The sequence below is a fragment of the Mobula birostris genome, chromosome 6 (genome assembly GCF_030028105.1).
Source record: "Mobula birostris isolate sMobBir1 chromosome 6, sMobBir1.hap1, whole genome shotgun sequence".
NCBI classification, from domain to species: domain Eukaryota; kingdom Metazoa; phylum Chordata; class Chondrichthyes; order Myliobatiformes; family Myliobatidae; genus Mobula; species Mobula birostris.
Genome location: NC_092375.1, coordinates 155023540 through 155051369, shown reverse-complemented (window position 1 = coordinate 155051369; position 27830 = coordinate 155023540). Strand labels below are relative to the sequence as shown.

The following is a 27830-nucleotide window of genomic DNA, read 5'->3' as shown; positions in this document are numbered from 1 at the left end:
TTTAATGTCATTTCCAGTACATAAAAACACAGAATAAATATAAATACATAAGATAGTTCATATACACAGATTGATTGGCACAGGAGTGCCTGTACATTAGGTGACTGACAGGAAATGATAAAGTAGTGGGGGTGGGAGTGGTGGGTTAGTGGGAGGAGGTGCTGATCAGTCTTACTGCTTGGGGAAAGTAACTGCCCTTGAGTTTGGTAGTCCTGGCATGAATGCTACATAGACTCCTCCCTGTTGGGAGTGCGACAAACAGTCCATAAACTGGGTTGGGTTCTTTCGTGATGTAACTGGCCGCCTTCCGGCACCTTTCTGTATATATGTCCTTGATGGCAGGTAGGTTGGCGCTGGTATGTGTTGTGCAGTTTTGATGACCTGTTGTAAAGCCTTCCTGTCCGTTGCAGTGCAGTTTCCAGTCCTTGCAGTAATTCAGCTTGTTAGGATGCTCTCTCAACTGCGCATCTGTTGAATGATGTGAGTATAGATGCGCATAGTCCAGCTCTCTTCAGCCTCCTCAGAAAGTAGAGGCATTGGTGAGCTTTCCTGATTGTGCATGATGTGTTCTGCAACCATGAGAGGTTGTGCAAGAGTATCATAGACATTGAGGAAGGGGTTCTTTGCCTGGTGTCAGGCCTCAAGCTCTTCCACCTCCTGTTTATAGGCTGTCTGAACATGGTTAGTGATGAGCCCCACCACTGTTGTGTCATTGGCGATCTTGACAATGTGATTACTGGGGTGTTTGGCCATGCAACTCTGTGTGAGCAGAGTGTACATTAATGGGCTCAGCACTCAGCCCTGGGGGAGGGGGGTGGCATGTGTGTTGAAGGTGATGGGGAGGGAGGAGAGATTGTACATCTTGACTGAGGCCTGTTCGTTAGGAAGTCCAACACCCAGTTGCACAGTTCACCAAGGTCTGAGGGACAATAGTGTTGAATTCCGAACCGAAATCCTTCTGATTTCTGACATTCTGACTTTTGCAAAATAAAAGGCATTAAAAAGTTGGTGACAGTTACAGTTGATTTCACTATGCTGCAAGGCAAGTATACTTAGAAGGGCATTTAAAAGTTACAGGGAGCATACAGTTATGTATCAGTCGGAGGCAAACTATAATTGTCAACTTGGAGAAGAAGGTGCTATTATTAGCAAGGTTAGCTAATAATGGTGATTTTTGAGGGAGTAGCATATTGGATGGGAGCTAAACTCTGCAATTATTTGAAGAAGTGTAATAAAGTACAAGAAGTGCATAAGCCAAAGGGGGTCCCAACAGAATGCATCTCAGGATTGTGGAGGAAATGTGGGGTGGGGTGGGGAGAACCAAATATCCTTGAAATAATAGTTCATATACTGCTGTGCAGGATCCATGGGCACAAAGATTTGGGGCAGTGTGAGAAGGATAAATACTTAAAAAAGGACTGATTGGGTTGGAATACTTCTGTTTTGCAGTGTCAGGGCAACTCAATGTTAACTGATAGTTGTGAATGCTTCTTAAGGCATAAAAGATGGAAAGAAGGTGCACAAGATCATGTTTGGTTTAAAACATAAATGGAGGGAAGGAGGCTGGGAATGTGAGTAAAAACATTTTTACACCGTGTAATGATGATCTTGAACTCCCTGTGTGGAAGAGAGGTAGAAACCAAATCAGTGAGAGTGAGCAAGTAATTTGATGGGCACATGAGAGCAAAAGAAATTGCAGGGCTCTCCAAAAAGTTGAAAGAAATAGAATTAACTGGATCACTCTGCATGGAATTGAAACACTGAATTTCCTTTTTTTGTGCCAGCTACTGAGCTTAATTGTTTCTGTGTCAGTATTCATCTAACTGGATCCAGAATGGAGATGATGGAAATTATGCATTCCAACCTTCTTCGGATAATATATCAGGAAAACTTTTTCAACAACTGATTCAGAGCAGCAAAATTCTTGTCAGAATTAACAAGGCTGAGCACTTTATCAAATTATTATTTCCAGTAAGTCTAAATTTCAAAGACTATTATTCCCTTTAATAATGCCCTTATATTCATTTTAATCACACTCTTATAACAATACTGCATCCATCTCCTTATCCTTCTCAATTCCTTAGGCTTTTCCCTTCTTCCTCTCCTTGATCTAAATCACTCCCTGCTTCTCCCCATTTAATCATTGTGATCTACGGTAATTATTCCTGTTGCCTTATCTTGTTGTTCTCAAAAGTGTCTCTGCTGATCAAAATCATAGCTCAATTTGTAATTATGTTAAGTATGTAAATTTGTAAGTATTAGTAACTAGCTAAAAAAATCTATATCATAAGGGATATATTTGTACAATACTATGATTTTCTTATTTTTTCAAACTGTGCAAACTATCATTCCATCCAAAGAAATTGACTTGTTCAGCAATTGTCTCATGAAATACAACAGAATATAATTGCTGGGGCTTTCTTAGATTTGGTAGATTTCAGCTTTATTCAAAACTGAAATCATTCAATTTTTTTTTTCTCTCTAGAAAATGACTTTTCTCCTTCCAGCTCTTCAGATGGGAAACCAATCTGGACTGTCTCTGGTACCTGTTGGTACCACGCATGCCCCTGAAAACATTTTAGAAATTGAGGAGATGCTTGCCAAGATTCCCCTTACAATCCTGCACTGTTTCCTTGTGAAATTCCCTTTGAAAAACGGTATTCAAATTAGACTTCCACATCAGCTGGAAGTAATAATTAATGCCCCAACTAATATGGGACAAATAAGATGGGATTTCAGTCATTGTAATTTGTGACCTTAGAAGCCCACGTGAAAGCTATTTGCTTTTCAAAAGGCAGGAGTAAGTACTTGAGGAAATATGGGGGAATGGGCTTAAACTGTTGCTTGTACGTAATGTATCAGTAAACGAAATGAAGCTTCTGCCGTGCCAAAAACATATTTTGAAGCTTAGATTTAAAACACTTTGTACTCCATTTTCGCATGTATGGAGTCAAACAGTTTCGTAATTCAAGCAGAATTATTTTCTCTAACAATAATTACTTGTTGAGTCTTTCACTGGGATTCCCATGGATATTCCACTGAAGAAATGGTAGTTGAATGGGAGAACCCCTAATTACACATGACAGTATGTCAGTAAGTTCACCACCTACAGTTGCTGTGATGAGACAATAAACCAATGGTCTCATCTACCATCTGGGGTGAATGTAAAATATCTAGTAGCTCTATTCTGAAGAGCAGCAAGTAAGTTCTCCTTGTGCCTTTGCAGTATTTGTCTTTCACCAGTCCTATTAGAAACAGATTATCTGAACATTTTCCCATTGTAGTCTCTAAACTTTTGCTCTTTCTGAATTGTTAGCCTTACTTGCTTCATTGCCACAGCAACTGCACTTCAAATTTATTTCATTGGCTGTGGGAAATCCTGGTACCATGAAGGGTACAATGCAAATTTAAGTCTATCATATTACTGGCAAAAGGCAATTAATAGCAGAATCCTAGTGGCTACCATACTCTCAATAACTGATCATTGAAATTTTCAACAAAAGTTTTCTTGAAATCATCCTAATGTTAGGAGAAACTCTAGAAAAAAACTTTATTTCTGTATTAATATATTTTCCCAAGGTATTAATATATTTTAGGTACAGACGTGCAGATCAGATTAGTATATTGCAGAGCAGTAAGTAGCTGTAAAGTTTTAAAAAGTGGAATTTCCCCTTTATCGACCCACAGAGAGTGCATAAATTGTGCAGTGCCCACAATAATCACGTGCAGATTTTGTTTTCTCATATACTTTCTTTCACATTATTGAATCAATCTCAAAGTTGGTGCTTACTTTTTCTCTTATTCTGATATCCTTTGACTTTCTGTGTACACTTTGTTTCTTTTTCATTCATCACTTTAATTATCTTATAATTTTTCTTCCTCAGTGTACCTTCTGGTTTCTTTATTTTCACTTTGTTTGATACTTCAGTTTTCTTGTTGCTATTTCGCAACCTGTAGGGGGAAAATGTGAAGAAAACATGGGAAATTATAATTTTTCCTACAGTTTTTTTTCATAAATTCTTTATCCTTTCTGGCAAAGTAACAGCCAAGAAAATATAAGATTGTGAATATATTCTTCCCATTTGGAATTCTGTCTTTCTTTCTGAAAGACCACTGATTCAAGCTTAGGTTAATTCCACTGATGCTGCTTGGATTCTAGCACTTTGTAGAAGTGTGGATTTGTTATGCAGTTAACTCACAAAATTATACTGCACAGTTGGGGCCAGTGCTAATTAGCAATTGGTCACATGTACCAAGATACAGTGAAAAATTTTTGATTCGCACGCTGTCCATACAGATAATTCCAAAACATAAGTACATCAAGGTAAAACGATAATAGAATGCAGAATAGTGTTACAGTTATTGTTACAGAGTAAGTGCAGTGCAATTATACAAATAAGGTGCAAGGGCCATGCACAAGGTAGATTGAGATATCAAGAGTTCGCCATTACTGTACAAGAGCTCTGTTTGGAGGTCAAGAGATCCAACTGGCCTATCAAAGTGAACTGAGGAACAGCTGTGTGCTTTGTCTCACTGAAATGTGACTTACACCTGTCTCACCACACTGCAACATACAACCTGATGTCTTCTCAAATAACCAAATATGCTGTACAGTGCTTCATCAAAGCAAGAGGAGGAGGGTTTTGCTTCCTAATGAACACCATGAAGTGTTTGGATGTGTTGGTCCTGGAAAGTTCCTGACTTGGAATATTTAATGGTGAGGTGCCGTCCATGCAACCTGCCACAGGAGTTCACGTTAGCCATCCTGACGGCATTTTACATCACACCCCGGTCAGATGTGAAGGCTACACTCAATGAACTAAACTTAGTGATCAACAGCCTGGAAACAGTACATCCTTAGGTCCTCTTCATCACAGATGGTGACTTCAACCTCGCCAAATTTAAGAGTGTGTTAGCAAAATGCTAACAGCACATCTCCTGTCCCACCAGGGGGCAAAGCACCCTCAACTGTTGCTGCCCCACCATCAAAGACTCTTAATAAGCTATCTCCTTCCCACACACACTTTGGTGAATCAAACCACCAGGCTGTGCTCCTTCTCCCTATAACCATGAGAAACATAGAAACATAAAAAATAGGTGCAGGAGTAGGCCATTCGGCCCTTCGAGCCTGCACCGCCATTCAGTATGATCATGGCTGATCATCCAACTCAGAACCCTGTACCTGCCTTCTCTCCATACCCCCTGATCCCTTTAGCCACAAGGGCCATATCTAACTTCCTCTTAGCTATAGCCAATGAACTGGCCTCAACTGTTTCCTGTGGCAGAGAATTCCACAGATTCACCACTCTCTGTGTGAAAAAGTTTTTCCTCGATCCTAAAAGGCTTCCTCTTTATCCTCAAACTGTGACCCCTCATTCTGGACTTCCCCAACATCGGGAACAATCTTCCTGCATCTAGCCTGTCCAATCCCTTTAGAATTGTATACGTTTCAATCAGATCCCCCCTCAATCTTCTAAATTCCAGAAAATATAAGCCTAGTCAATCCAGTCTTTCATCAAATGAAAGTCCTGCCATCCCAGGAATCAATCTGGTGAACCTTCTTTTTACTCCCTCTATGGCAAGAGGATCCAGTACAGAAAGTGTTACAGTACTGCTCAGAGGAAGAAGATGAATTTTGACGTAACTGCTTTGAGTTCGTAAGCTCTTCCACGTTCAAAGGCTCAGCAGCCAACCTAGATGAGTATACCACAACCATCACGGACTTCATCAACAAATGTGTGGAGAACTTTGTACCAAAGAGATCAGTCCATGTGTTCCACTACAGAGACAATGGATGAACCCAAAGATACATTCCCTACTGAAATGTAGGACTATGGTGTTCAAGCACTGACCCATATGAGAAATCGAGGTACAAACTCTGTAAAACTATCAAGGATGACAAGAGACAATACCAGTACAAAATCAAGTCCCAGACCAGTTGTCAGTTGTGGCAAGGCTAATGTGCTATAATGAGCCATAAAGTGAAGTTGGACAGCATTGCCAATAACAATGCATCTCTTCCTGATGAGCTTTGTGCATTCTATGCACGTTTTTGAACAGAAGGGGATTGGAATGTTACTACCCACCCGACAGCCTCCAGTGCATCTGAATCTATAATCCAGCATCACCGTTGCTGTTGCCAGATTAGTCTTTCAGAGGGAGAATCCATGGAAAGCATCTGGCCCGATTGTGCCCTTAGATCCTGTGCAGATCAGCTGGTGAGAATATTTGCAGACATTTTTAACCTCTCCCTACATCAATGTGAGGTTTCCACCCAATTTAAGAAGACTACTATTGTCCTGGTACCTAAGGAAAATAAGGTAACACGGCCTAACAACTACTACCCAGAGGCTCTAACATCCACCATCAGGTGTTGCTTCAAGAGGCTGGTCATGGCACACATCACATTCAGCCTCCCAGTTAACCTTGATCCATTGCAGTTTGCCTATTACTGAAACAGGTCCATCCGTGGTTGATGCCACTTCCATTGTCCTATACGTATCTCTGGAGCATCTGGATGGCAAAGCACCTGTGATTGTCTATTGATTATTAACTACAGATCTACCTTTAGTGGGATAACTCCAAGCAAACTCATCTCCAAACTCCTAGAGCTGAGACTCAACACCTCCCTTTTCAACTGGATCCTTGACTTCTAACTAATAGACTTCAATCAGTAACAACACTGGTGCCCCACAAAACTGCATTCTCAGCCCCCTAATCTACTCTGTAGACAATCATGACTGTGTTTCCAGATTCTGCTATACCTCCATTTACCAGTTTGTAGAGGACACTACAGTAGTGGGCTGAATCTCAGATAATGATGAATTGGAGTACAGGGTGCAGATATAAAAGCCTGGTGATGGTAAAATGACAACAATAGTTTCCTCAATTGTCAGCAAAGTAAAAGAACTAATCATTGGCATCAGGAAAGGGGGATGGTGAGGCAGTGCACACACTCCTGTTTATATCAATGATGCTGAGGTCCAGAGGCTTGAATGCTTCAAGTTCCTAGGAGTGAACATCATCAATGGTCTTTCCTGGTCCAACCACAGCCAAGAAAGTTCATAGGAGTTAACAGAAGTAGAGGGATAATTCATAAGACATAGGAGCAGAATATTCAGTTTATCGAGTCTGCTCCGCTATTGGATTATGGCTAATTTATTCTTCCCTCTCAACCCCATTCTCCTACTTTTTCCCCAAAACCAAGAATCTATCAACCTCCGCTTTACCCAGTGACTTGGCCTCCACAGCCACCTGTGTCAAAGGATACCACAGATTCACCACCCTCTGGCTAAAGGAACCCCTAAGGGGGAAAGTAATTTTAACTGATTTCAAAACACATTCAACTATGGCTGATTTAGTATCCTTCTTAACCCCATTATTCTGCCTTCTTCCCTTTGCAAGTAAGGAAACATTGACAAATCCACTTAGGTTTTTATGTTCTGATTGTATTTATATTTTTATCGTGAATGCTGCTTGTATGATGCTCTGAGCCTGTGATGCTGCTGCAAGGAAATTTTTCATTGCACCTGAATGATGACTATTGTCATATGCACGAGTACATATGCATAAGGTGCGATGCTTCAAAAAGGTGGTGTCCATCATTAAGGACCCCCATCACCCAGGTCATGCCTTGCTCTCATTGTTACCATCAGGAAGGAGGTACAGAAACTTGAAAGCACACACTCAACAATTTAGGAACAGCTTCTTTCCCTCTGCCATCCAATTTCTGAATGCACATTGAGCCCCATTAGCACTGCCTCACTGCTTTTTTCAAATTTCTATTTTTATATACTTATTGTAATTGACAGTTTTTTCTCCATTATTATGTACTGCATTGTGCTACTGCCGCAAAAACAACAAATTGCATATATGCTGGTGATATTAAACTAAATTCTGATGTATTTGTGAATACATGTACTTTTTATATGATATCAAAAACGTGACAATAGACTGGAAAATATGGAAGTTTCGATTGTTCTTTCAATGGTTTTCTTCTGTGTAGGATAAATCTATGGAGATTCATTTACCATAGAAACCATAGAAACTACAGCACAGAAACAGGCCTTTTGGCCCTTCTTGGCTGTGCTGAACCATTTTCTGCCTAGTCCCACTGACCTGCACACGGACCATATCCCTCCATACACCTCCCATCCATGTATCTGTCCAATTTATTCTTAAATGTTAAAAAAGAACCCGCATTTACCACCTGGTCTGGCAGCTCATTCCATACTCCCACCACTCTCTGTGTGAAGAAGCCCCCCCAATGTTCCCTTTAAACTTTCCCCCCCTCACCCTAAACCCATGTCCTCTGGTTTTTCTCTCCCCTTGCCTCAGTGGAAAAAGCCTGCTTGCATTCACTCTATCTATACCCATCATAATTTTATATACCTCTATCAAATCTCCCCTCATTCTTCTATGCTCCAGGGAATAAAATCCCAACCTATTCAACCTTTCTCTGTAACTGAGTTTCTCAAGTCCCGGCAACATCCTTGTAAACCTCTGCACTCTTTCAACCTTATTTATATCCTTCCTGTAATTTGGTGACCAAAACTGAACACAATACTCCAGATTCGGCCTCACCAATGCCTTATACAACCTCATCATAACATTCCAGCTCATATACTCAATACTTTGATTAATAAAGGCCAATGTACCAAAAGCTCTCTTTACGACCCTATCTACCTGTGACGCCACTTTTAGGGAATTTTGTATCTGTATTCCCAGATTCCTCTGTTCCACTGCACTCCTCAGTGCCTTACCATTAACCCTGTATGTTCTACGTTTGTTTGTCCTTCCAACGTGAAATACCTCACACTTGTCAGTATTAAACTCCATCTGCCATTTTTTAGCCCATTTTTCCAGCTGGACCAAGTCCCTCTGCAGGCTCTGAAAACCTTCCTCACTGTCTACTACACCTCCAATCTTTGTATCATCAGCAAACTTGCTTATCCAATTTACCACATTATCATCCAGATCATTGATATAAATGACAAATAACAATGGACCCAGCACTGATCCCTGTGGCACACCACTAGTCACAGGCTTCCACTCAGAGAAGCAATTCTCTACCACCACTCTCTGGCTTCTTCCATCGAGCCAATGTCTAATCCAATTTACCACCTCTCCATGTATACCTAGCGACTGAATTTTCCTAACTAATCTCCCATGCTGGACCTTGTCAAAGGCCTTACTGAAGTCCATGTAGACAATATCCACTGCCTTCCCTTCATCCACTTTCCTGGTAACCTCCTCGAAAAACTCCAATAGATTGGTCAAACATGACCTACCACGCACAAAGCCATGTTGACTCTCCCTAATAAGTTCCAGTCTATCCAAATGCTTGTAAGATTCTGTCTCTTAGTACTCCCTCCAATAACTTACCTACTACCGACATTAAACTTACTGGCCTATAATTTCCCGGATTGCTTTTCTATCCTTTTTTAAACAATGGAACAACATGAGCCACTCTCCAATCCTCCGGCACTTCACCTGTAGACAGTGACATTTTAAGTATTTCAGCCAGGGCCCCTGCAATTTCAACACTAGTCTCCTTCAAGGTCCGAGGGAACACCCTGTCAGGTCCCGGGGATTTATCCACTTTAATTTTCCTCAAGACAGCAAGGACCTCCTTTTTTTCGATCTGTACAGTTTCCATGATCTCACTACTTGTTTCCCTTAATTCCATAGACTTCATGCCAGTTTCCTTAGTAAACACAGACGCAAAAAACCTATTTAAGATCTCCCCCATTTCCTTTGGTTCCGCACATAGCCGACCACTCTGATCTTCAAGAGGACCAATTTTATCCCTTACAATCCTTTTGCTCTTAATATACCTGTAAAAGCTCTTTGGATTATCCTTCACTTTGACTGCCAAGGCAACCTCATGTCTTCTTTTAGCCCTCCTGATTTCTTTCTTAAGTATTTTCTTGCACTTCTTATACTCCTCAAGCACCTTATTTACTCCCTGCTTCCTATACACGTCATAATACTGGTAATTGGTCTGCAAAAGAATCTAATCTGGGAAACAAAGAAGAATAATAAGGGACAGCTAAGTTCAAAGATTTTCATGCACTAGAAGTCTAGGTGCACTAGAGGATATCCAGAGGGAAAATGGGTAATACAGTCACATGTTTACAAGGCAGTGGGAACAAATATCCTTAGATATACTGTATGGTAGGAGTAAACCCCTAGTTCCTGGTTGTGATGTTGCGAGAGTGATCAAAATCAGTAAAAATTTCAAATGCCATATTTTATCAACTGCATAAGCAGTCTCGGTAGCTGTTTGATACATCACATTCTCATCACTCATCCACTGATGATTCTTATCAATCAAGGCTCAAAGCTGCCAATCATGTACTTGCCATAGATACAGCACTGCTGCAGGCTTCATACCCACACTTCACAGCTGGTTCATTTAACCCAATGCCAAGTAATGAGAGGAGTTAATTGATTGTGGAATGAAATTTGACAATTCATGCAAAAGTGACAAAAAAGTTAGAAATGAAACTGTTTCCTCAGTTGCACTGGACAAATTTGCTGATAATCTCATCAACACATTACTGACATCCACTGGCAGTATACTGAAATTTTATTTTGCTATGGTAAAAATGTTCTTTGGTCTCTCAAATTGACAGTAGTGGTCTTTACACATTCTCAGTGCACCTGAGGGAGTATTCTAACGTACTCAGTTTGCCATTTGCCTGAAATATACTTTTTGCTTAGTCTATGGATTTGAAAGAAGGGTGGATATTACAACAGTTTTATGCTGCATAACTGGGTTTTGTAAATTTATACAAAAAGAAAAGTGCTCAGAAATTATCCAACTTGTCCTAAGGGCTGGTATCTTGCAAAGGGCTGATTTTGATTAGTGTGTCAAAGCAGCAAATTCTGATGTGTATCTCCGTACAATCAAACAACATTGAAGCAGGAGTTGGTTCAGTAGCCCCACAAAACTACTGCAGGATTCACTGAGATCATAACTGTTCTTATTTCCCATCCAATGCTTATTCCTTTGATTCTTTTAATATCTCAAAAATACTCAATGACTGTGGGCACGTGGCCAAGTGGTTAAGGCATTGGACTAGCGACCTGAAGGTGGTGAGTTCGAGCCCCAGCCAAGGCAACGTGTCGTGTCCTTGAGCAAGGCGCTTAATTACTCATTGCTCTGCGACGACACTGGTGCCAAGCTGTATGGGTCCTAATACCCGTCCCTTGGACAACATTGGTGTCGTGGAGAGGGGAGACTTGCAGCATGGACAACTGCTGGTCTTCCATACAACCTTGCCCAGGCCTGCGCTCTGGAGAGTGAAGACTTTCCAGGCGCAGATCCATGGTCTCGCAAGACTAACGGATGCCTTGACTCAATGACTATGCATTCACAACCCACATTGTATCTCTCTGTCAGTGTCAAAAGAGTGAGCATACAAGAGTGAATTCTGGCTGCTCTACACAATGAGAACATGCATGCTGGAGACTCAGAACTACAGACTGGAGACACGGAGCACTGGGACCATGCAAGCTCTCCAACAGAGAGTTATCAATGCCATAACAGACTTAAGGAACAGTTTTTTTTTCTTCTTAAAGATGTTCTTACAACATGTATACATTGGAAGCTTGCCACAGAAATTCTGTTATTATAAGATTATAAGATATGGTCATTGTGGAAGGGCTAAGGGGAGAAAGAACTATGGCTTTTCTACAAAGGAGCAACATTCAGAAGGACACAGTTACAAAGGCAAACACTGGTGAAAACAGATCATTAGATGAGATTAAATGAAAATTAACCCTGTACTTAGTAGTTTGCATGGGGTTAGAGGCTGTCTGAGACAACGTTTTCATGAAAAAGTAAAGATCCCTCTATACAAGATAAATATTAGCTTTACTTGTATCACATACATCAAAACATACTGTGAAATAATTCATTTGCATCAACAACTGGCACAGTCTGAGGATTGTGATGGGCAGCCTGCAAGTGTCTGTATTCTTCCAGCACCAACATAGCAAGCCCACAACTTACTAAACCCATACATCTTTAGCATGTGGGAGATACCGGAGCACCCAGAGGAAACTCACAAGGTCATGGGAGAATGGACAAATTCCTTAGAGACAGCAGAGGACTTGAACCCAGACTACTGACACTGTAAAGCATTAAGCTAGCTGTTATGCTACTGTGTTATTCTTACAATCAGTAAGTTAGTCAGCATCTGTGGAAAGGAAAGAAGAATTAGTGTTTTGAGTTGATGATCTTTTGTTATTAGTCAGAAGTGCTGGAGTAATTTAGATTTTTAATTAAACCCCTTAAATTTGTTGTTTTATTTAATGAGAAAGATTTTTAGCATCTGCTTCAGACCTAAACTGCACCCTAGGGTTCTGAAAGAGGTAGTGATAGAGATTGGAGTACTTGGTGACACAGGACAAGATAGCACAAAGTTGGCATGGTTTCGTTAAGGGAAAATCTTGCCTTACAAACCTGTTGGAATATTTTGAGGAGATTACAAGTAGGATAGGTAAAGGGGATGCTGTGGGTGTTGTATATTTGGACTTTCAGAAGGCCTTTGACAAGGAGCCACACATGAAGCTGTTTATCTAGTTAAGAGCCCATGGTATTACAGGAAAGTTACCAGCATGGTTAGAGCATTGGCTGATTGGTAGGAGGCAGCGAGTGGGAATAAAAGGATCTTCTTCTGGTTGGCTGCCAGTGACTAGTGGTGTTTCGCAGGGGTCAGTGTTGGGACAGCTTTTTATGCTGTAGATGATTTAGATGATGGAATAGATGGCCTTGTTGTCAAGTTTGCAGATGATACAAAGATTGGTGGAGGGGCAGATAGCGTTGAGATTTTCTCTTGTTTGTTGTTTGTATTGTGAAAGTTTTGGGCTCCTTATCTGAGAAAAGATCTGGAGAGGGTTCAGAGGAGGTTCACATGGATGATTCAAGGAATGAAAGGGTTAAGATATGAGGAATGTTTGATAGCTCCAGGTCTGTACTCACTGGAATTTAGAAGGGTGAGTGGCGATCTCCCTGAAACCTCTTGAATGTTGAAAGGCCTGACAGAGTAGATATGGAAAAGATGTTTCTCGTGGTGGGGGAAACTAGGACAAGATGGCACAGCCTCAGGATAGAGGGGTGTCCATTTAAAACAAAGATGTGGAGAAATTTCTTCAGCCAGAGGGTGGTGAATTTGTGGAATTTGTTACCACAGGCACTGTGGAGGCCATGTTGTTGGGTGTATTTAAGGCAGAGATTGATAGGCTCTTGATTGGCCATGGCATCAAAGGTTACAGGGGAAAGGCCGGGAAGTGGGGCTGAAAAGGAACAAAAAAAGGATCAGCCATGATTGAATGGTGGAGCAGACTCGATGGGCCAAATGACTCAATTCTGTTGCTACGATTTATGATCTTGTGGTCTTATCAGGCTTTCTAGTGCTTACACTTCAGCATCAAGAACTGTGTGCACAGCTTGTACACATTTTCAAGGCTAGATCACAGCAAATGACCAGGCTCATTGAAGCAACAGAATATTTGCTTTCAACATGTCCAGTGAGTATCTCGTGTTTTCCTTCAGCTGGGATTTATGAATTGGACTGGTATTATGTGACATGCTAAAGAAGTGAGTTCAAGATTTTATGTAGGATAAACTTCTGAATAATGTAAGATAAATGTGGCAGTTTTCTTGGTATCTTGCATTTATCTCCAAGAAAGAACTTTAATGATTGCATATATCTTGTATGTTAATTTAATACCACAAAGTCTTACTCATGAATGCTATAGCAATGCAAAAAAGAACCATTTGACCAAGTTGAAGTAATGTACCCTTGTGTGCAAAGAATTGCAGATGCATTGTATATGTGAATAAACCTCTCTGCTAGTCATTTCTTTGGAAAGCTGATGTAGTCATTACATGTTTACTTGTAGAATTGTTAATCTAATCATTCTGAATTTAGAATTTAGAAATTATTTAGAATTAATTTATTTAAATTTTACATCACTTACAAAGAAATTCATTGTCATGATGACTTTTCATCACCATGACAGATTGGTCCTAACAAAATTGGTGGGTGACACTGCAGAAGGTGAGACTGCTCATTATCATCAGTTTTGATTTCCAACTATTTTGTCAGCCTCCAACATTCCATGCTATCCCAAATCTCTCCTTTTTTTCCTTCTTCCCACTCCAGTTTTCTCTACATCAACTTGAACCATTATCTCTTATTTTGCTGTTGCTGGATAGAGCTTGATCTGCAGAGTATTCCCCGGATACTCATTTTTGTTTCTTAAAGTGTCTCTGTAAACTAGTGTCCTTGAAATACTGGCAAAGTCTTTTGACCCTTCTCATGGTAGCATTTGGACAGACTCATTATAATATCAACACACCGGTCTATGCATATTCTAACAATCGTGTCCATATTCCTTCCTTTACTTGGCTTCATGGAGAAAATGTAAATTTTCAGAGATGGCCCTTAAATTGAGAGAGAAACTAATTTCAGTGGTAGGAGATTTTAAAAAAAAGCATAATAACAAACTCAATTTAAGTTCAAAATGGAAGAAAAAGACACAATACCCAAAAAACATAATTAAAAATATCCAAACAAAATGGGAATAATTCAATTCCAGAAATGTGGAACATATCTGATGGAAAGTAATTTTCAAAAGCTATGAAATAAGTTTTTAAAACACATTTATTGTTATTAGCCTTTAGATCTTTTCTAACAAAGTCGGGTCAGAGAATTTGGATTTTCAAAAGGCTTTTGACAAGGTCCCACACAGGGGATTAGTGTGCAAACTTAAAGCACACGGTATTGGGGGTAAGGTATTGATGTGGATAGAGAATTGGTTAGCAGACAGGAAGCAAAGAGTGGGAATAAACGGGACCTTTTCAGAATGGCAGGCAGTGACTAGTGGGGTACTGCAAGGCTCAGTGCTGGGACCCCAGTTGTTTACAATATATATTAATGACTTGGATGAGGGAATTAAATGCAGCATCTCCAAGTTTGCGGATGACACGAAGCTGGGCGGCAGTGTTAGCTGTGAGGAGGATGCTAAGAGGACGCAGGGTGACTTGGATAGGTTGGGTGAGTGGGCAAATTCATGGCAGATGCAATTTAATGTGGATAAATGTGAAGTTATCCACTTTGGTGGGAAAAACAGGAAAACAGATTATTATCTGAATGGTGGCCGATTAGGAAAAGGGGAGGTGCAACGAGACCTGGGTGTCATTATACACCAGTCATTGAAAGTGGGCATGCAGGTACAGCAGGCGGTGAAAAAGGCGAATGATATGCTGGCATTTATAGCAAGAGGATTCGAGTACAGGAGCAGGGAGGTACTACTGCAGTTGTACAAGGCCTTGTTGAGACCAGACCTGGAGTATTGTGTGCAGTTTTGGTCCCCTAATCTGAGGACAGACATCCTTGCCATAGAGGGAGTACAAAGAAGGTTCACCAGATTGATTCCTGGGATGGCAGGACTTTCATATGAAGAAAGACTGGATGAACTAGGCTTGTACTCATTGGAATTTAGAAGATTGAGGGGGGATCTGATTGAAACGTATAAAATCCTAAAGGAATTGGACAGGCTAGATGCAGGAAGATTGTTCCCGATGTTGGGGAAGTCCAGAACGAGGGGTCACAGTTTGAGGATAAAGGCGAAGCCTTTTAGGACTGAGATTAGGAAAAACTTCTTCACACAGAAAGTGGTGAATCTGTGGAATTCTCTGCCACAGGAAACAGTTGAGGCCAGTTCATTGGCTATATTTAAGAGGGAGTTAGATATGGCCCTTGTGGCTAGGGGGATCAGAGGGTATGGAGGGAAGGCTGGTGCAGGGTTCTGAGTTGGATGATCAGCCATGATCATAATAAATGGCGGTGCAGGCTCGAAGGGCCGAATAGCCTACTCCTGCACCTATTTTCTATGTTTCTATGTTTCTATGACTGTAATAGGATAGAGACCAAGAGAATCTAGGTAATGCAGGTGCAGTCTGAAATAGGGTGGGGAAGGTTTGATATTTGTTGTTGATCTGTCTGGAGGCAGTTCTAAGTAGGGGAGGAAAATAAGCTGGAGAACCCTGAACTTATTTTAATTCTGTCATTTTAATTCTCAGGTCCATTCCCTTGCTGAACTCTGTCTCTGGCGTCCTATACTATTGCAGTCTAGACATCTTGAAGCCCTGTAACTCTATATTTGATAATTTTGCAGTTTGTGTCAGAACTGGCCAGTTCTGATGTGAAGACATCACCTCAACTTTCTCTCCACAGCGTTGCTGTATGGCCTATCGATCATTTCCAGTCATTTTGTTCATTTCAGATTTCCAGTGATTGTTAAATGCATTACACAGTTACAGATTTTTTTTCTCTTCTCCACTCTCACTCATCTGTATCTATTTACATTTCTGCAAGACAGCAGCTATGAATAAATAAACCTTCATCACTCTCTCCAAGATGCATCAATGGCATTTGTCTCATCTGGGTTCCATTAGTCTCCAATCTATCACAGGCATTCCCCTTGTATTATTCATGCCCTCTTCTGTGCAACTTAAAATATGCTTGTTTTCACATTTTCTTCTGTTCTGACAAAAGATCATTGACGTGAGATTTTAACTCCTAGGAAGCCACCAATTTAACTCTTAGGATCAACCAATATTCCACAAGATTTTAATTCTTTTTCTTCTCTTTGCACAGATGATGCCTGAGCTGCTGAGTAATTCCAGCACTTCCTGTTTCTGATTCAGATTTCTTCCGTCAGCTGCTTTTTTGCATTTTGATCAAATTAGTGGAATGATCAAATTATTTTTTAGAATGCTGTAATGCTGTTTAATAGAAATATAACCAAGGATGAAAATTGTAGACAAATTAGAGACAAGCTAGAAAATTTGAAGTAGAATTATGGTATGTTAACATTTTAAACTAAACCAGAATAGGAAAATGTATGCCCTGAAGCAGGAAAGCCTTTTTAAGTGTTCCTGATATTCTTGTCAGCTATTTTAATAAGAACACACTGATTGACTATTATCGAGATAGCAACAAAGCAAACAGATTACCTAAAACTGAGGTAAGAGAGTGAATGAAAAAAAAAGTTTAAAGATCTTAAATGGCAATTAAGTGAATAGAAGAATGTTACTGTTCATTGCCAGGTTACAATGTGAGGTAGTTACTTAATGAAACATACAAATTCATATGGTTAATTACATTACCAAGTACTTTGGTAATGTTCTAATGAAGAGAAGCTCCAGGAGAGGCAAAGTGCTGATTTTTCAATATATGGTCACTTGAAATTGCCATCTGATTCATGTTTTGTTGCGAAAATCCAAAATCTTGTTTCACACATGATATAACTATTTTTGATCTTATCAGAAATTATGTTTTCTGAAAGCAGCTAAGAAAATTAAAACTTACTAAAACTATTTCGTACTAATGATAAAGAGTGACTGTGAAAAATGGAACATCTAATAATAAACACAAGAGAATCTGCAGATGCCAGAAATCCAAAGCAACACACAAAATGCTGGATGAACTCAGCAGTCAGGCAGTATCCATGGAAATGAATAAACAATTGATGTTTCAGATGGAGACCCTTCATCAGGACTGGAAAGGAAGGGGGAAGAAGCCAGAATATGAAAGTGGAAGAAGGGGAAGGAGTACAAGCTGGAGGGTGACAGGAAAAACCAGGAGGGTGGAGAGGGACGGATGAAGGAAGAATCTGGGAAGTGATAGGTGGAACACGTAGAGGGCTGGAGAAGAAGGAATCTGATAGGAGAGGAGAGTGGATCATAGGAGAAAGGGAAGAAAGAGCAGCAACAGATAGAGATGATAGGCAGATGAGGAGAAAAAAAGAGGCAAGGGGGGGACAGGGTAGGGAATTGAAGAAGGGGAAGCTACCGAAAGTTGGAAAAATTGATTTTCATGTCATCAGGTTGGAGGCTACCCAGATGGAACACGAAGTGTTGTTCCTCCAACCTGAGATTGGCCTCATCATAGAGGAGGTCATGGACCAAAATGTCGGAATGGGAATGGGGATTGGAATTAAAATAGCTGGCCACCAGGAAATCCTGTTTTTTTTGCGGATGGAGCAAAGGTGCTCATCAAAATCGGGTTTCATCAATGTAGATGTGGGTGAAGATAGCATCAGTGGTAGAGGAAAAGAAACCCAATTTTTTGAAGAAGGAGGACATTTTTGTTGTCCTAGGAACAGATGTAGCAGAGACAATGGAACTGAGAAAAGGCAATTGCGTTTTTACAGGGTGGGAAGAGATATAGTCACACGTATCTCTTTCATTTCCCGAACACCTGCCATCACACGTACCTCTTTCATTTCCCAAACATCCACCCTCAGCCTATCTTCCCATGGTCTTAAAAGGGATAGAGTTCCTCATGCCCTTACTTACCACCCCATGATTCTCCACATGCAGCACATAATTCTCCTATTCACCTCAAATTCAGTGGGACCCTACCACCAAGCACATCTTTACCTTCCCCTCACTCTGCACGCAAGGATTGCTCTTTCCTGGATTTCCTTGTGCGTTTGGCCCTCCGCACTAATCTTCCTCCTGGCACTTATCCCTGCAAGCAAAAGAGGTGCTACACCTGCCCATTCACTTCCTCCCTCACCTCCATTCAGGGCCCCAAACAGTTCTTCAGCTCTTCCAGGTGAAGCTACACTTCACCTGTGGATCTGTTGGGATTGTCTATTGTATCTGGTGCTCCTGATGCATCTCCAATGTAGATTGGAGGACCTCTTTGTCAAGCACCTTTACTCTATCTGCAAAAAGCAGGTTTTCCAGTGGCCAGCCATTTTAATTCCAGTCTCCATTCCCAATCTGACATGTTGGTTGATGGCCTTCTCTACTGCAATGATGATCTCTCAGGTTGGAGGAGCAACACCTCATATTCCGTCTGGGTACCTTCCAATCTGAGGGCATAAACATTAATTTTTCTCACTTTCAGTAATTTTTCTCCCTCCCCTTTCTCTCTTCCATTCCCCACTCTGACCCCCTCTTACCTCATTTCTTCTTTATATCTCTCTATTATCTCCCCTGTGCCCCTCCTTCTTCCCCTTTCTCCCATGGACAAGTCATTTCTCCTATCAGATTATTTCTTCTCCAGCCCTTTACCTTTTCCACCTATCACCTCCTAGCTTCTTACTTCATCCACCCACCCCACCAACCTGGCTTCATCTATCACCTTCTAGCTTGTACTCCTCCCCCTGCCCCCACTTTTTAATTCTGGCTTCTTCTGTCTTCCTTTACAGTCCAGATAGAGGGTTACAGCATGAAATATCGACTGTTTATTAATTTCCTTAGATGCTGCCTGAATTGCTGAGCTCCTCCATTGCTCATTTCCTTATACTTATCTGTTCCCCTTTTAGTACCTGACAGCAGCTTTAGATACAACTTCCCACATATATTAGTATGGCATTAATTTTCTCCGGTCTAATATTTTCAAGAGTGATAAAATGCTGAGTATTCTGATCATATTCTTTCAAGTGGTAAATCAATGCTGCAAGTTCTATTTTATATATACATCTTTCAAAATTACTTATTTCTACTCATCCCATTAGACTCACTGTCTCTTATACATGTCTATCTATTCACAAATAAAAGGCTTAAAAAGGTCTTCCAAATGCATTTTTTTTAAAAAAACTTAAAATCTGGATCTTGTACCACATTTCAGGAAATCCGATCACTTGACTGTCTTCCTCTTACTTGTATACAGGCAGAAGCTAAACAGCAAAGCTCCAGAGATAAGGACACATCAAACAGGTGATCATGGAGGACGAGGAGCGTCTATAGGATTGCTTTGAGTAGGTAGACTGGACCATGTTCAAGGACTCAGCAGAGAATCTGAGTGAATACAGCACGGTTGTCATATACTTTTTAAAAAGTGTCTTCCCCAACCAGAAACTCTGGATGAACCATGAGATCGGCAGTCTGCTAGGGGCCAGATCTGTAGCACTCAGGTCTGGTGACCAAGTTAGATACAAAAGGTCTAGATATGATCTCCAGAAAGTGGCAATTCCAGACTAAACTAGAATCAGTGAAGGAAACTTGTCCTCTGTGGCAGAGCTTTAATGCTATTAACACTTACAAGGTAAAACCAAATGATGTAGGTGACAACAAGAGTTCGCTTCCAGATGTGCTCAATGCATTTTATTCTTGCCTTGACTATCAGTACATGGAGGCACCTTCACGAACTCCTACAGCACCCAATGACCCTGTGATTTCAGTCTCTGAGTCTGATGTGAGAGCATCCTTTAGGAGGGTGAACCCACGGAAAGTATCCGGTCCAGATGGGGTACCAGGCTGAGTACTAAAGACCTGTCCTGATCAATTGGTTGGAGTGTTTACTGATATCTTTAACCTCTCACTTTGGTAGTTTGAGGTACCGAACTGCTTCAAGCAGGCCTCAATTATACTAGTGCCTAAGAAGAACATGGTAACCTGCCTCAAACTATTGTCCAGTAGCACTTACACCCACTGTGATGATGTTCTTTGAGAGGTTAGTGATGAAACAAATCAAATTCTGCTTGAGAAATGACTGGGATCCACTCCAATTTGTTTCTGGCACAACAGGTCCACAGCAGATGGTATTTTATTGGCTCTTCACTCAATCCTGGAACATCTGGACGGCAACAATGCATATATCAGGATGCCTTTTATACATTATAGTTCAGCATTCAATACTATTATCCCATCAAAAGTAACCAATAAGCTTCAATTTCTTGGCCTAATACCTCCTTGTGTAATTCGATCCTTGATTTCCTCACTTGCTGATCCCAGACAATTTGGTTTGGCAACAACATGGCTGAGTGGTGCCACAATTACAACCTCTCACTCAATGTCAGCAAGACCAAAGAGCTGATTATTGACTTCAGAAGGAGGAAACAGGAGGTGCATCAGTCAGTCCTCATCAGGGGATCGGAAGTGGAGAGAGTCAGCAACTTTAAATTCCTCGGTGTTATAATTTCAGAGATTCTGTCCTGGGCCCAGCATGTAAGTGCAATTACAAAGAAAGCACTGCAGTGCCTCTACTTCCCTAGAAGATTCAACATGATATCTAAAATATTGACAGATTTCTATAGATGAGTGGTAGCCTGGTATGAAAACACCAACGCCCTTGAACAGAAAATCCTGCAAAAAAAAAATAGTGGATACGTTCCAGTCCATCACAGGTAAATCCCTCCCTACCATTGAGCACATCTACATGGAGTGCTGTTGCAGGAAAGCAGCATCTATCATCAAGAAGCCTTATCATCAAGGCCATGCTCTTTTCTCGCTGCTGCCTTCAGGAAGAAGGTACAGGAGCCTCAGGACCCACACCACCAAATTGAAAAACAGTTTTTACCCCTTAACCATCAGGCTCTTCAACTAGTGGGGATAATTTGACCCACTTTACTCATCCCATCATTGAACAGTTCGCACAGTCTATAGACTCACTTTCAAGGACTTTTCATCTCATGTTCTCTATTTATTTATCTCATTTTTTTTTCCTTCTTATTTGCTCAGTTTGTTGTCCTTTGCACATTGGCTGTTTGTCTGTCCTGTTGGGTATGCTCTTTCATTGATTTTATTATGTTCCTTGGAATTACTGCGTATGCCTGCAAGAAAACGAATCTCAGGGTTGTACAGTATATGGGTGACATACGTACTGTGATAATAAATGTACTTTGAATTTTGTCCCAGCACCTCAGAAACTATTCCGGTGATATCCAGTGGGTGGCGCCTTTACTCCAGAATCTGATTTTTCTCCCGCCATTGTTCATTTTGAAAAGGGTGAGAGAAATGGTGGGATCATTTGTTCCTGAGATATTTTTTTAAAAATAGGTGATTCACTCTAGATGTAGTTTTACTTCACCACGAATCAACAATTCGTTGGTTAACGATATTCAGTTTAAATAGTGTTAATTAATTCTATCTGATGATCTAAATAGGCCATTTTATTTATTTTGATGAACAGAACGCATATGATTTCCAACTGTTTAATGTTCAATGACTGACAGCTTACGACCCTCTCCTGTAGTTCTTTCCTCGTTCCTGAAGTTTATTTACACAGGGATCCGACACCTTGCCTCTTAAGGCCTGTATTCATGTATCGGTCATGTATGACTCGTCCTTCAAAGTTCCTTGGAAACAGAACCTTTGAATGTTTCATCAAGGCGGGGTGATAAGCAAAGGAGTGAAAGGCTACCACGGGTAGACAGCAATACGGAGTTGAGGATCAGCTCCATGATTTTATTGAAGTGGCGGAAGAGGCTAGTGGTCGAACGGCCTACCAATTCGTGTGCACGTTTAAATACTGATTAGCAATTCGGTGATAGAAATTGTCTCAATCCTACTCCCACAAGACAATGGCTGAATTTCTTGTGAAGGCCCCGCCCCCTTAAACATCCCCTGTCACCATGATTTGCCTCGTATGCTCGCTTCTGTGTCTTGGGGACAAGCTTCCTAAATCTCAAATCACTGAAAAAATATACTCTAATAATTTAATACCCAGTTAGGAAATTAATTAGGAAATCAGTTAGAAATACTACGATTAAGAAAAAAGCCACATTATTTTAAATAAATTTTAGGATATTGAAGATGCACTGCTTAGAATTGTATCCTGGCACAATGGTATATTTTAGAATGAGGACGTTTTAAAACTATTTTAATTTTGTCTTAAAAAAGGACATACACGTGTCAGAGGAGAGACCTAACAGAGCCCCACAGTTTTGACACAATTTGTTAGTAAGGAGTAAATTGCTGAGAAAATCAAACTTTCATACTTCTCAATATAACTGTTTATTTGATTAAATCATTTCCTCCGTCTACTGGGGAAACCCTCCAATTTCTGTAATGCTTTCAATTACGTCAGAAATCACATAAAACGAAATAGGTACACCGATCCCAGTCGCAGTCTTGAACCACGTAATGTTAGTATGTGGTGGAAGATTTATGTAACACTGCAAGTTTAGTTCCTTCATTCATGGATACAGCAACTACATCTGGTACATTTAAGGCTGCATGGTTTAAATTAAACATGGGGAAGTGAGGATGTCGATGGATTTTTGCAAATGCAGCTAACTGGTACAACATACAATCTAGTGAATTCAGAGGGTGGTGGTGTTTGAAACCTCGCAAGGAAGGCGTTAGCTTGATTATTGTCTTTCTCACGTGTTGGTGTTGAGTGAAAGATACCACCTTGCTGTAAAACAAAAAGTTTGATAGACTGCTGCGTATGATAGGCAGTGCCAGGTCGCTGCATCGGGTCAATTTCAAATTAAAAGTTAATCACACAGGAACTTTTACTGGGATTCAAAACGTGAGCCCTCCGCTGTTGATGAAAAAGATCCTCTCTTGATCCTCACGATGTATGGTTTGCAAACGGAGTAATTCCAATTTACACAAAACTCGACACCACGGTATTCCTGAGAAAAATCATCACTACCGTATTGCTTCGAAACAAGGAATTAAGACATGCACCTTGATATTTAATATTTTTGAAATATACTAATTTAAGCATTTGCAAGATGATATACCAGAACTACAAAAACAATACGAGGATTCAAAATATGTAAAACCGCAGTTTCGCAGTAAGCAAAGTTGTAATTTCTGTAGTTACAGGTATGAGTTTAATCTGTACACCTCAAAACAACAAATGTATAATGGAATATTTTGATATATTTATCTGAACTACAATGACACACTAGTTTGCAGAGCAAAAATTTCCATGATACAAACCCAAGGGTGTCCTAGGTTCCAACCACAGTGAATTTGGGCAACCTACTTAAAAACCGGTGGAGTTTTTCAAAGTCTTGATAACTTCTTCGTGTGGTTTTGCTGCTCCCTGAGACCTCAGCTCAGTGTCTACTCTGTTCGCTATGCCGCAGACCAGCAATTTGGACACAGACGTTTTAATTAGCCTGACTACTTTTAGGGGGTTAGAGTGGGAGAGGAAAAGCGTCGTTGCTTTCTATTCTTAGCCGAATTTCCATTAATAAACAGGATAACATTTTACTGTTACATCCAAATGTCCCACGCAGGCACATTCGCTGCGTTGGGGTGGGGGTTCATGGAACCCTATCCCAGGGAGCCACCGTCACAGGATGCAAGGACAGAACATTGGCCGGGGGTGTGGGAAGTCTGCGTGGTTGAAAGCCCAGGCACCATCGAATATAAAGGAATTAAAATTCAGGAACCACGAGTTACTGCAGATGCTGGAGTCTGGAACAACACACGAGATACCGGAACACAGTCCAGAGAAAATCTGCAGATGTTGGAAATCAAAGTAATACAGTACACACAATCGTCAGCCTGAAACGTCGACTGTTCTACTCTTTTCCATAGATGCTGCCTGGCCTGCTGAGTTCCTGCAGCATTTTATGTGTATTACGAGATGCTAGAAACCGACTTGATCTCCAACAATTAAGGCGAAATGTTCACTCCGAAAGAGTAGGGGGTGGGGAGTGACCTAGTAGAGAGGTTTTAAATTTCCCTGCCCATTGCAGAGTGTAAATCCTATTTAATAACATTGTGAGTTTCGACAATCAACTTGCTGGGCTTCAGGATCTCAAAAACGCTTCCCAACCCCGCTTGTCTATCTGACGATGGGTTCCCCTTCAAAAGTCTGTGCTATATGCTGTAAAAGTCTTTGGGACATTCTAAAGAGGTGGTAAAAACCCTGTGTGAATGCAGTTCTCTTCATCATTTAGTTCGCTTTTCTTAGGTTTACTTAACGTCCCGGTGTTTCTCCTTTAGGAAACCAAAGGGCTGTGTAGCCGCCCTCACCTGGAGCGGGGCTGGTGGTGCTGCGTGCAGGAAGGCGGGGCGAGCTGCAACAGAAGGTGATCGGCTACGAGAGTCGAGAGCGACACACCCCGCCCCGGACCAGGACTGACACAGGCTGACTTTGACTGGGTTTAGGGCTAGACAGGCAGGCTGGGAGGTGGGAGGAGAGTAGCAGCAGGAGAAGGCAGGCGGCTGCGACACCAGATCCTGCTCCCAAGCCATTGTCCTCATCTCACGGTGGCAGCGCCGCGTTCACAAAGGAAAGTGCCCCGATTTCACACGTCTCGCAGAGAAGGTAAAATTTTTTGTCTTTCTTTTATTGTTGTACACTCTCTGAAACTAGGCACTGCATATAACGTATTTGAGTTGAAACAAACCTTTTCAAATTTTAAATCGTCTTTAAAAACTCTTATTGATGGGTATAAATTTAAAAGGAGGGAGTTAGATACGGTTTTGAAACTTGTTGAAATTTAAAATTTTATCCAGAAAGAGGTCGCTGGTTTAAAGCGACAAAAGACCTGACTGATTAGTTAGTTACTGCAGAGTTGTTCGGATGTTCAGCGTGGTCATTGGACAAACGGTCTGTTTGACTCTGCAGTGAGGATAAGCGCGGTGATCTGATTTATCTTAATTTATTTTGATAGCGGGTTTTCTTTCTTTCACTCCTCTCTGCCCCTTTGTCCATACGAAGCAACAGTGTAAGAAAACATTTCGCCCATTGATCTTTCGTACAGTGTGCAATATCGATCAGTTGACCCCGCGTGTCAAATCCCCAGCCAACCACTGTAAAACCACTCTCTCAGCTGAGAGCATGGCTGAGTTTTAACCCTGTCCGAGTCTTAAAACCCCGATGAGTGTGTGGAATCCACAGCAATTTCTCAGTGAAAGGGTAAAACTGTGGCCAGACCGCCGCAATAATGTGAGTCAGATGTGATTGAAACCAGATGATTTCTAGTTTCTTTGACCCCCCCCCCCCAACCCCCGCTCCTTTCATCTCCCCAGTGTTTATACTGTTGGGTAATCTGATGAACGGAAACTGCCATGCTTTCGCCGTTCATTCTTCCTAGCTTTCGCTCATTTCCCACTCGATCTTGTTTTGTTGATTCAAAATGTTCCCAGATTAGCAACGGACCGCATGATTTTTGCTAACTCTTGTCAAAAATTTTGCCGGATTCCTTGACGGGTTAGCGTCATGTGCATAGCGCTCTGATCCATTTGCCTGGCGGACTTGCTCAAACATAGCGAGCTGTGTAGTCATATGCAAAGACGACAGGCGGCTACATTGACATGCTGACTAACAAGCTTGAATTGTATCTCTTCCATGGCCTGCCACACGCAAGGCGAAGCTTAAAATTCATCTCTGATCAACTACAAGGTTAAGTTTAAAGATCAAAGATTTAACAACACTTCCCTACCCCTTTTCCTTAGAAACTATGTGTCTGCGCGGGTGATGCGGAAATGCAGGGTCTGGGGCAACAGGTAAAAACCGGAGGGACATGAACTAGGCAATTCCTGCCGACCTCGTGCAGTTATCCAGAGGGTAGGGCAGATTGCTGGTGGCGAATTAAGTTTCTAAAAAGTTAGGTACTTACATGCGCAGTGTGAGCTTCCTTCTACTTACGACATGCTGATTCGGTCTTTTGCCAGAAAATGCTGAAAATATATAGCAGGAGTGGATTAAAATGTTTGTGTGTAAACTTTCCTTTGGTTTCAAAATTAAAACCAGTTCCCACATATTAACAGTGTAGATTGAATAAGAATATTGGAAGTACCCAGCAGGTCAGTGACCATCTGTGTGAGATGCTCACAGTGTCACAGTGGGGCGCTGGGAACGGACCCAAATGCGAGACACAGACACTGAAGTACAAGGAACAGGACTTGACTAGAGTAGGGACGTGACAGGATTCAGACCAGGAAAAGGGACAAGAATGCAGACTTGGGCTAGGGAAAGCGGGACCAAGACCTGGGTCTTACCTCGGGCTCGGACCCCAGAACCAGGCAAGGACATGACATGGCTTCAGGACAGGACGTTGCTGTGGTCTAGAGACCTGAGCTTGGAGACACGCTGGGGTCTTTGCTCTTGAGGCTGGGGTCTTGGATCTTGAGCTTGGCTGCAGGCTGGGACCTTAGAGCTTGAGCTTGGCTGCAGGCTGGGGTCTTGGATCTTGAGCTTGGCTGCAGGCTGGGGTCTTGGATCTTGAGCTTGGCTGCAGGCTGGAGTCTTGGATCTTGAGCTTGGCTGCAGGCTGGGGTCTTGGATCTTGAGCTTGGCTGCGGGATTTTTGTCTTGAAATGTGGAGGCTGATAACTTGGAGGCTGGAGCTGAGAGACGGACTGGGAACTGAACATCAACATAGAGCCGGAACTTGTCCTTCGAAAAGCCGGGAATCATCGTTAACACGACACCAAAATGACACAGGACAGTACATAGACATAGAGCTGGGACTTATACTTAGACAAGCCGGGACTCAACCCCTCCACACCAAGGTGGGACAGGTCCACCTGTTGGGTAACGGCAGATTGGCCAGACTTACCCAACAGAGGCAAAGACAAGACGTGTCCCTCTGCAGGGCAACGGCAAAACTGCCTGACTTACCCCATGGAGGCGAGGACAAGACAAGACATGACCCCCCCGCAGGGCAATGGCAAAATGGCCTGACTTATCCGAGGGAGGCGAGGACAAGAAGAAACAAACACCAAAGAACGACTAAATGTCGACTGTTCATTTCTCTCCGTAGATGCTGCTAACTTGCTGAGTTTCTCTAGCATGTTGTGAGTGTTGTTCAACATTACTCAAACAGATTATCTGTTCGTTATCACATTGATTTGCAGATAGTCTGTTGTGTGCAAATTGTTTGCTGTTCATTATAAGTCCCAAATCACTTCTTAACATCTTGAGATTGACTTTTTTCCCCCTAGATGTTGCCTTTGTTCAGACAATTGTATGGTTATAGAGGGATGGAGTGTATATATTTCTAAAATACAAGTTGTGAGTCAGCTGCACAGACTCGAGGATCTTATTCCCTGTCCACCATTGATCTTAAATACATTCAAGGTCCTTTCTTTACTCTTC

At 41.5% G+C, this 27830-nt stretch overlaps 1 protein-coding gene and 1 long non-coding RNA gene across 5 annotated transcripts in view; one reads left to right on the top strand and one right to left on the bottom strand.

The window, feature by feature from the left end:
• Window positions 1-100: 100 nt before the first annotated feature.
• LOC140199485 (uncharacterized) lies at window positions 101-26419 on the bottom strand. Its single transcript, XR_011886423.1, has 3 exons — window positions 26350-26419; window positions 3791-3951; window positions 101-977 (listed from the first exon to the last, which is right to left on the bottom strand). It is a non-coding gene; the product is annotated as an uncharacterized lncRNA (long non-coding RNA).
• Window positions 24172-27830, top strand: part of myo1b (myosin IB) — a 274322-nt gene continuing 270663 nt past the window's right edge. For 2 of the 4 annotated variants that reach the window (XM_072261655.1, XM_072261654.1), the window contains exon 1: window positions 24178-25052. The gene's annotated coding sequence lies outside the window, so the exon portion shown is untranslated. Of the gene's footprint in view, window positions 25053-27830 lie in introns of all 4 variants that reach the window. The other 2 variants (XM_072261652.1, XM_072261653.1) reach the window with 2 other exon arrangements.